A 9,476-nucleotide genomic window follows, 5' to 3' on the forward strand; every position below is an offset into this window, starting at 1 on the left:
TTGCCAATGCTGTAGAGTAAAAGCGCCCTCTTGTGTCTAGATTCTACATGTTAAATTAATGGAAATGTGGTCACGTTTGGCCTAAATCATATGGAGCAGTTTATGGAATGTTTTCAGTGTGCCAGACACTCTGTATCACAGACAAAGACACTGTCTTACGCATTGGGGACATTTTTGTACATGCTTTAGAGCTTGTAAGTCAGCCTTTCTTTAGCCTAGGATTAGTACTTTTTATGGGGTGTGCTTAGCTGTTACAAATCTGTTACAAAACTGTTCTGATCCCACAGCCACTTAATTTCTGGGGGTTTGTTTTTGTTCTTGCCGTTTCAGCCTGGAGAATAAGTAAATTCTCTCATAATAACATACTGATACATACACACACAGAGAGAGAGAGAGAGAGAGCGCTCATGTTAGCCATGTTTCCCTCTTTGCCAACTAGATCGATGCTGTAAGACAGCGTGTTGACACTGGGGCCAGTGATTAGAGGTCAAAGCTGTCGTAACTGGTCTCATGCAACACTGTAGCCCCCATATGAAACTTGTTTACTCATAAAATAAAATAAAATCCATTGGAATAAAGTGTGCCCCTAAAGTTCCCAAAACCTCCCTCCCTCAGCAATGTCCTCAACTTGGAGACAGTTCACTTGTACGAAAAATAATGGGAGAAAAATGTATATTATGCTAAAGAAGCACAATTTATGATATCATTGTAGTCAGATTTGCTTAAATATAACACTGACAAACAGTTTGGGGTAATTAAGTAGCCTATTTACATGACTGCTGCCTTGGGGTGTTGCCAAGGGTGGAATGACTCAGGATTTTGGTTTGGGTTTAAGCTTTGCAATTATAATTATCCCTCTTTTTTAAAAGTCACCTTTATCTCTTTTGTGCTTTATATAATAATAAATAAAAAAGCTAACATGTCTCATCTCATCATGGACCTCAGGTTTCCTTAAGAGCACTCTCTGCTGCTCAGGGGCCTCATATTGTAACCGTTGCGTACGCACAAAACAGGCCCTGAAAGAGGCGTAAGCCGCTTCCGACACATAAGTTGTGATTTATACAAACAAACTTGACGGGAAAAAATGCTCACCTGTACGTGTGGCAAAGTGGGGAGTATGGAATGCCAGATCTGACTTAATAATAAATAAATAAGTACATAAATAAATATGCGAAGAAATGTAAAAAAATAAATAAAAATAAATAAATTACTATTTATACTTTTATTTCCTTATTTATGTATAATTATATTTTTTCCACATTTATTTATTTTTTCATTTATTTATTTATGCATTTATTTATTTCCACTTTTATTTATTTTCACATTTATTTATGTATATATGTATTTATGTCTACATTTATTTATTTCCACATTTAATTATGTATACATTTATTTATACATTTATTGCTCTGTATGCTAATGAGGGGGGCGTGTTTTACCCAAGCGGCAACCTCCCCGTCTCTCTCTTGAAACCAACACGGAAGTGAGTTAAACTGCAATTCATTGACTGGCCGCTTGGCCTGGCTGCAGAAGTGAGTCAAATCTGTATCTCCCTCATGTTAAAATTACCAACTTTACAGCAGAAAAAAATATGTTTACAGCCTGGATCTCTATGTGGCTTTGGTCTATACAGCTAATTTTGCCCTTCATAACAACTGTGAGGGGGGTGAAATATTTTATAACTCGTCCGTTTAGTTGATTAATATTTAAATTTAAGGGTGTGGCCAGTGGCCACTTGAGTGACAGATGGATTGCCGCTGTCAGTGCTGGCCGTTTGTCTGCTGTTACTAGCCGTCACTTCACCTCAGCAAATGTTAGCTGCTGAACTTGCCATCTCTGCAGTGTTTGTGCTTTTTTTCGGGATTATTTCATACAATTTAATACTTGGATACAAAGCCCACGTCTTTGGATTCCGTCGTTATCGTTCGAGAGAACAACCAGCGCCGTATTTCAGTTGTTTTCCTCCGTGAACCTGCACTAATGGATGTCTGACAATTTCGTTGCTTTTTGGGGTTTTCAAATTTAAAACGTCAATAAATGCTCGTTCGTTCTGCTCTCACGGAACAGATGGATTATAATATGCTTAACGTTATGTACCGTCAGATGAAATCATGCAGGCGTCGGCGCTTTCTCCGTCCATGCAATAAATGCACATGAATGAGCGCGGATTTTCTAGCGCATTTACTTGCACTTCAAAGGTAATATGGTAATAAAATGGTTTAACCCATTTGAGAGACGGCCAAAATCAGAATTTAAAATGGACTGAATAAGCTCTCTACGAACTTTCGGACCATGAAAGAGTAACGGACATGTATGCACATAAATCACTGTCACACACAAACACTCTCGAAGTAATACACAGTCTCACTTGTAGCCATGTCTTTTAACTATTGTAATATTTCGAAGGGCAAAAATAGGAAAGTTTAATTGGCTTTACATCATCAGCTAACTCGATCACGTCGAGCTAGGTGATTTCAGATAGCTAGCCAGGCTCCTCAACTCCACTCACGCCCCGCCTGTTTGCCTATTTTCTGTTATCCGGGAGTGACGCAAGGCCAAGATGGCGACGGCCGGCTCCGCCCACTTTAGGCTTCAAAAATGCTCTTCAGAAACCTACGGGTGACGTCACGGACACTACGTCCATATTTTTTTACAGTCTATGGTTTTACCTCAGATATAGCAATCGAGCTCAGAGTGGCAGTGCTGAAGCTTTGAGGCCACAGTGACACTTTGTGGTGTGACCAAACAATACGCAAGAGGTTTTAAAAACCTTTAATAAGGTTTTTTAAAACCTTATTAAATAGTAGGCTATATGCATCATCATGTAGCCTATAAGTTCTTAATTTTAACTGATCAATTCAGTTAATATAGCACTATAGACAGGGCCGGTTCTAGACATTAGGAGGCCCTAGGCAAAATTCATGTTGGAGGCCCCCCACCCGCCACCCCCCATAAAAAAACACTTGAAAACAAATATGATTCCTAACCTTTTTATTTATACATTTAATTTTAAAAGCAGTATATTTTTACTTACACAGTACATAAGTTTGGACACATTACTATTTGTAATGTTTTTGAAAGAAGTCTCTTATGCTCATCAAGCCTGGATTTATTTGATCAAAAATAAAGAAAAATAATATAGTGAAATATTATTAAAATTTTAAATAATGGTTTTCTATTTTACTATACTTTATATTTATGTGATGCAAAGCTGAATTTAGTGTCACGTGATCCTTCAGAAAACTTTATAATATTCTGATTTATTATCAAATGTTAGAAATGGTGCTTAATATTTATTTTATAACCTGATACTTTTTTTCAGGATTTTTGATTATTAAAAAGTTGTTTTTAAAAAAGTACAGTATATTCCTGTTTTTTCCTGTATTTTTGATCAAATAAATGCAGGCTTGTAGAGCATAATAATAAACTTCTTTCAAAAACATTAAAAATAGTAATGGGTCCAGACTTTTACCGGTACTGTATGTACATATTAATCAAACTTTATCTAAGGTAATGTCTTTTTTGTTTAATGAAGATGTTATTGTTATTGTTGTTGTTGTTGTTGTTATTTTGCTGTTTTATTCAATTTATTCACAGTTCCAGAATCCCACTAAGTGCTTTTATATTGCATTGCTACCTTAAATATGCTTTACACAAATCAAGTGGAAGAGAAAGACACGATCGCTACTGAGCAGAAAAAAAAATATATAAACTGATATTATTGGCGTAATGTCAGGAGATGTCTAATCATCAGCAGAATTTAGAAGCCCATAGATATGAGATCCTTTAGCCTATTAGAAACATTTAAAAATGTTGTACTGTGTTGGCTTTTTAACTTAGAATACACACGTCTTGTCTTTTAATTTTGTAGCTTTTTTACTAGTCAGCTCCCGACACGATGTTATTCATTGTACGCGCAAATTCAAAGCGTCGCGTCTGGGCACGTTAATGACGCTCGCGCTCTTTTAAACTCGTAATAAAGCGGTGAATGATTTTTCCAGAAATGACGCTGATCTACAGTAGGCTACAAGTTTATATTTAGAATACATAATCACTCCAAAATAGATGACGACAACTCACACACCTGCATTATGAGCTGTGCTTCTTTGTGTGCTTATTAGGCTTTTGCCTCGCAGCACCTGATGGATGCGTTCGTTATACTTTCAGAAGCCGGCACCCGCTTTGTAACGGACACATTAATTGGTTTAACTGCAGTAATGTAACAGTCTATGGTTAAGATAAACATCGTCACTATTTTTAGTTAATTAATAAATATTGAAATAAATTGTAGATAGGACATATGTAAAATTTTTTTTTTTGTCCCTCTGTCTGGGCCCCATCCCGCCAATCGGGCCCTAGGCACGTGCCTAGTTTGCCTTTGGGTTAATCCGGCTCTGACTATAGGGTTGTTACCAGTAAAATAAAATCAGTTTCAACAAAATCACCATCTTCGCACTGCAGATGTGGGACGTGCAGACGCTGACTCTGAAGGCATAAGATATTATTTTCACAGGCTGTTAATGCAGAGGAGCCATGGATGCATTTACACTGCAATTACAATTGCATAAATAATGTTATGAGATTAATTTTTAATATAACATTTTGAATATTGAAATATGAAATGATGGAATCAATGAAATATGAAATAAATAAATATGAAACTTAAGGGCGCTTTCACACTTGGTTCGATTGCCTGTTCCGAACCCGAGTTCGATTGCTCCCCCCTGCCCCCGATGGACTGTGTTCACATCATAGATATAAACACTAGATGTCGCCTTGTATACGGCAGTTCATTGGAACGAATGCGTCAATAGAGCCGCCATCTTGGAACAGGGGAGCCCCTCCTCTTTAATGCATCAGCGTCAATGTAGGCAAAGGTCTAACGGAAATAAAATCACCATAAATCGTCATGAAATGCGATTTTCTAGTTTTTATGGTTCGTTCCAACGGTCAGTCATGTATTTATCATTGAGTCCAGAGGAAATTTAAGGTTTTGATATTAAGATAATTACTTCTTTTTCAAAATATAATGCATAGTGCTAGTAGGCCTACGTTTATTAGTCACATTCTTCCACTTGAGTAAACTTAGAATAAACTATTGCTATATAATACATATATAAATGAGCAAAACTTGGCCACTAAATATTTAATATTCAATTATTTTAATGATCACAATTAATTTTTTTATTTTATTAAATTGAACAAGCGCAACATTCAGCATTCAATCAAATATTCTAAAAGATGTTTTATTACGAATAATGTTATTTCAACATAATATCTCGTTATTTCGACATAATATGTGTGCGTGAAACAAGCAAGAAGTGCATTTGTAAATCCGGTGACGCGTGCATTGATTTTTATTAATAAACTTCTGACAGTGTCGACTCGGCTGCAGAGATGAAGTTGACGATCGCCATCTCCGTAGTGAACGCGCCTAGAGAGAGAAATGCACATAATGGATTACATAATCAGAGAGTAGCCTAGCTTTTTTCTTTCGTTTTAAATTATTTCGTTTAAAGACTATTTAAGCTTTGTGTATTTGATGTATTTCTCATGTCTGTGTGAGGCATAGGCTGAGTTTCGTTAAGTTAGGATGAGATGCGCTCCAGTTAACGTGCAATAAGTAAGTTACCGCGCGGACGCCTCCATGATTATATCAACAAGCAATTTGTTGATGAATAAAATTTATTAAAATTAAGATACAATTTATACAAAACGAAATTCACTTTAAAGAAAGGCTTTAAACAGTTGACATTTTCACAAATTTCAGTGTCCTTCGACTCCTTCCACACCTCCATCCCCAGTTTGCAAGGAAAAGAAACAAGCCCTTGAGCCCACTGTCCTTGTGCAAAACGCACACATACATAAGATTTGCGGAATTCTATGTATAATAATCATGGATGTACTGTTTGAAGATTGACAGGGAGAGGACCAGCATACTATTAGGACTGTACTTACAGGTTTTTTTTTTTATTTTGTTATTAAAAGGTTTGAGTACAATCGGTAAAAAATCAAAAGTTAGGAACAACACAGCACATGCAGCCAAAAATGGGTATTGAGGATCAACTCCTGCATATTGTACATTTTAAACACAAGAGTTATTTCAAATAATATCTAAAGAATATTCACAGTTCATTAGCTGTGCGAGAATCACAGTTCATTTTCTTCCTCCAAGCAGAGAAATGTACACTGAACTTATAAAAAAACAACTTGACTACTACCATCCACAGAGTAAATGTAATCCCATGCTGTCTGGTTTAGATTTCGTTCGTGTGAACATCCATACGCAGCACAAAAGTCCGGTATCATCCATAAAATCGAAGTATAGGCGGAGATAGCAGCGTTACCTAGCTACTTCATATGGCAAGACCCCTGTTCAAAGATGGCGGCGGTTTTGACGCATGTTTAGAACCCCAAGGCGACATCTAGTGTTTATATCTATGTGTTCACATTATCAGACATTATACTAGGTGTGTTCGACATCGGCTGCGGCTGGATGCACCCGATCGGCGAGAGTAGCCGCGTGCAGGCGGGGAGGAGCTGCAAACGGAGACGTGAAGTCGGACACTTTCTGGTTCCCGTAGTGACCGCTCACGTGGTGTTTGCATACTTTACCACAGCTGCAGTGAAATAAATGCAATATTTGCCAAATAATGCACAGATGTTTCAGAGACATTTTAATTCAATACTTTATGTAGCCTACTGCTTCATCCAGCGTCTGTTTGAACAAGAATAAAGTTCAACATAAGCTACTATCAATGAAGTGGAGTCTACGTTTTTTAAGCAGTTTTAATTTGATAAACATGACACAATATAACATGACAACAACATGAAAAGAGTGTTCACTGTTATAATAAACTGATTTGAGAGCTTTAGAGGAACTAAAGGTTTTCGAATAAACACGAAACACACGTGATCGTTGTCATGCAGTGAATCCGGCCAATGGTGGAACAGCTGTGTCGTCATCAGCCCTCGTGAAGCCCAGTGCAGCCGCTCTTGAGAAGCTGCGCTGGCTGAGTTCTCCGGCTACTCTCGAATCGCTCTCGCGGTACTTTGATGGCATACGTCACAGTCACGTGGCGTCGGCGCTGTATCAAGTCGGACAAAATTTCTAACCGGCATGCACTGCTTTAAGTCAGCCGCCGATCGGTCTGCGCAGAGCTGCATGAAGTCGAACAAGCCTACTATTTCTATCCGAACAGCGGTACACTTGCGTCATCAGGCTGCAGCTGGCGTAATGGTGTTGCTTGGTAACCGCGAATGAAAAGGCGCCCAAATGGATAGACTTGCTCGGTTTACATTTTTTCTTCTTTTTCTTAACCTTTGGTTTTGTTTTCAACATAGACATACAGAAACACACTTGCGTCTGTCTGCCGCAAAAATTCTGAAAACGTTTCAAAGACAGCGGGCTGTCCGCCGAAGACACATTATACGTCAACAATAGCGGTTCACTTCCGCGGTTTGGTTCGATTGCGTTCATATCAGCAGCGGACCGTACCCGAGTTCCCAGACCACCTTTTTAAGCGGACTCGAATACGGTTCGCGGGTACGCACCGAGTTCGGAAGACAGCGTTCACATCATCCAAACGAACCGAACTCTGACGTCATTCGAACCCGGGTGCGCAACAAAAGTGCTAGTGTGAAAGCACCCTAAAACAGCCAGTAGGTGGTGCCAAGCCACCGTTAATCATTAATTCAGACGATTCGTTCAAATAGTCTACTGATTCGTTCAGTAAGAAAACACCACGTGTTTTCACGCAGCGGTTCTGTGGAGTTTGGAACTATTTTTTCTGAAGAAACAGCAACACTCTTCCCGTCTAATAGTAGGCTATATCATATTATGTTGTATAATAAAATTAACACATACATAGGTTTTTTTACACCATTTTTAATTGGGGCATTTATTTATTAATTTTGTTGTTTGCAAGGTGGCGGAAGAATTTTTGAGAAATAAACCAATTTATATATAAAATAGGCATTGAACAAACAATAGGCTATTAACAATTTACAATTCTCAAAATGCAGACGTAGTTGCAAATTACAATAAATAACAGCAATGAAGTCTCAAATCATATTTACAACCATAAAAGGCAAGGAAAATAAAATAAAATAAATACATTAATTAAAAAATTATAGAACAACAGTAAGATATTGCAAGGGGTACATAGCTCATTGAAGAAAATGGCTACTTCAGTAGCTTTTTAATCTGAAAGAGAAGTAGCAAAAGCTTTAAGTTCATTATGAGGAAAGGACTGGGTTTTTCATTTATGAATAAAGTGTTTAGCAAGTTCAAAAAGGTCATTGACCAAATAGTGTTGTGAACAATCTTTCTTCAGTACACCAAACTTAATTTGTTTGTATTCAAGGGGATTCACATACAGGACCTTTTACTGCACAATTGAGACCAAAACAACTTTGAGTAATTACAATAAAAGATTAAAGCTGCAAGCAGCGATGAAAGGGCCCTCGCACCCGTGCCATCAACACTCGGTGGCTTTAGGAAGACAGAGCATGGTTGGGAAATGTACATTTAAGGAGGTATATATAGTAAGAGTATGTCAAAGTCAGTTACAAAATGTTTTGTATAATGGTGATAATAGCATGCTTCATGACTCAGCTAAGTGTTGCTAGCATGTTTAGTCTGTTTCTAGCATGCTTAGTACACAATAATTATGTGGTTAGTACTGCATTACGGTGTTAACCATGTCAGTTTCTGTTGCCAGTAGGTGGCGTTATGGCTATAACTGAATATGAGCATGGATGTGTGTTCAGGACAGAACTCTTATCAAACGTGTGAAGTTTGGTGCAAATTGGACATTGCCTTCTTGAGTAACAACAAAGTCATGTTTCATTGAATTAACATTCTTTAGCACTTAGCTAAGCATTGTTAGCATGTTTTAACATGTTTCTAGCATGTTTAGAACTCAATGGCATTTTTAACATGTTGCTAGAACGGCATCAAAGTGTTAAACATGTCACTTCCTTTTGCCAGTAGGTGGCGCTATTACTATAACTGAATTTGAGCATAGACATGTGTTCAGGCCATGATTCTTATCAAATGTGTGAAGTTTGGGGCAGATTGGACATTCCATGCCTGAATTACAGCAAATTCCTATTTAATTGCAATAATAGCATGCTTTAGCACTTAGCTAAGAGTTTGCTAGCATGTTTTAGCATGTTTCTAGTATGTTGTTAGCATGTTTAGCACTTGCTGGCACTTTTTTATATGTTATTAGGAGTCCATAACAGTGTTAAACATGTCACTTCCTGCTGCCAGCAGGTGGCGCTATGACTGTAAGCATGATCATGTGTTCAGGACAGAACACTTATCAAAAGTGTGAAGTTTGGGGCAGATTGGACATTCCTTGCCTGAGTTACAGCAAATTCATATTTAATTGCAGTAATATCATTCTTTAGCACTTAGCTAAGTGTTTGCTAGTATGTTTTAGCAAGTCTCTAGTATGTTGGTAGGATGT

Source organism: Scardinius erythrophthalmus (assembly GCF_964197995.2).
Source record: "Scardinius erythrophthalmus genome assembly, chromosome: 2".
NCBI lineage: Eukaryota > Metazoa > Chordata > Actinopteri > Cypriniformes > Leuciscidae > Scardinius > Scardinius erythrophthalmus.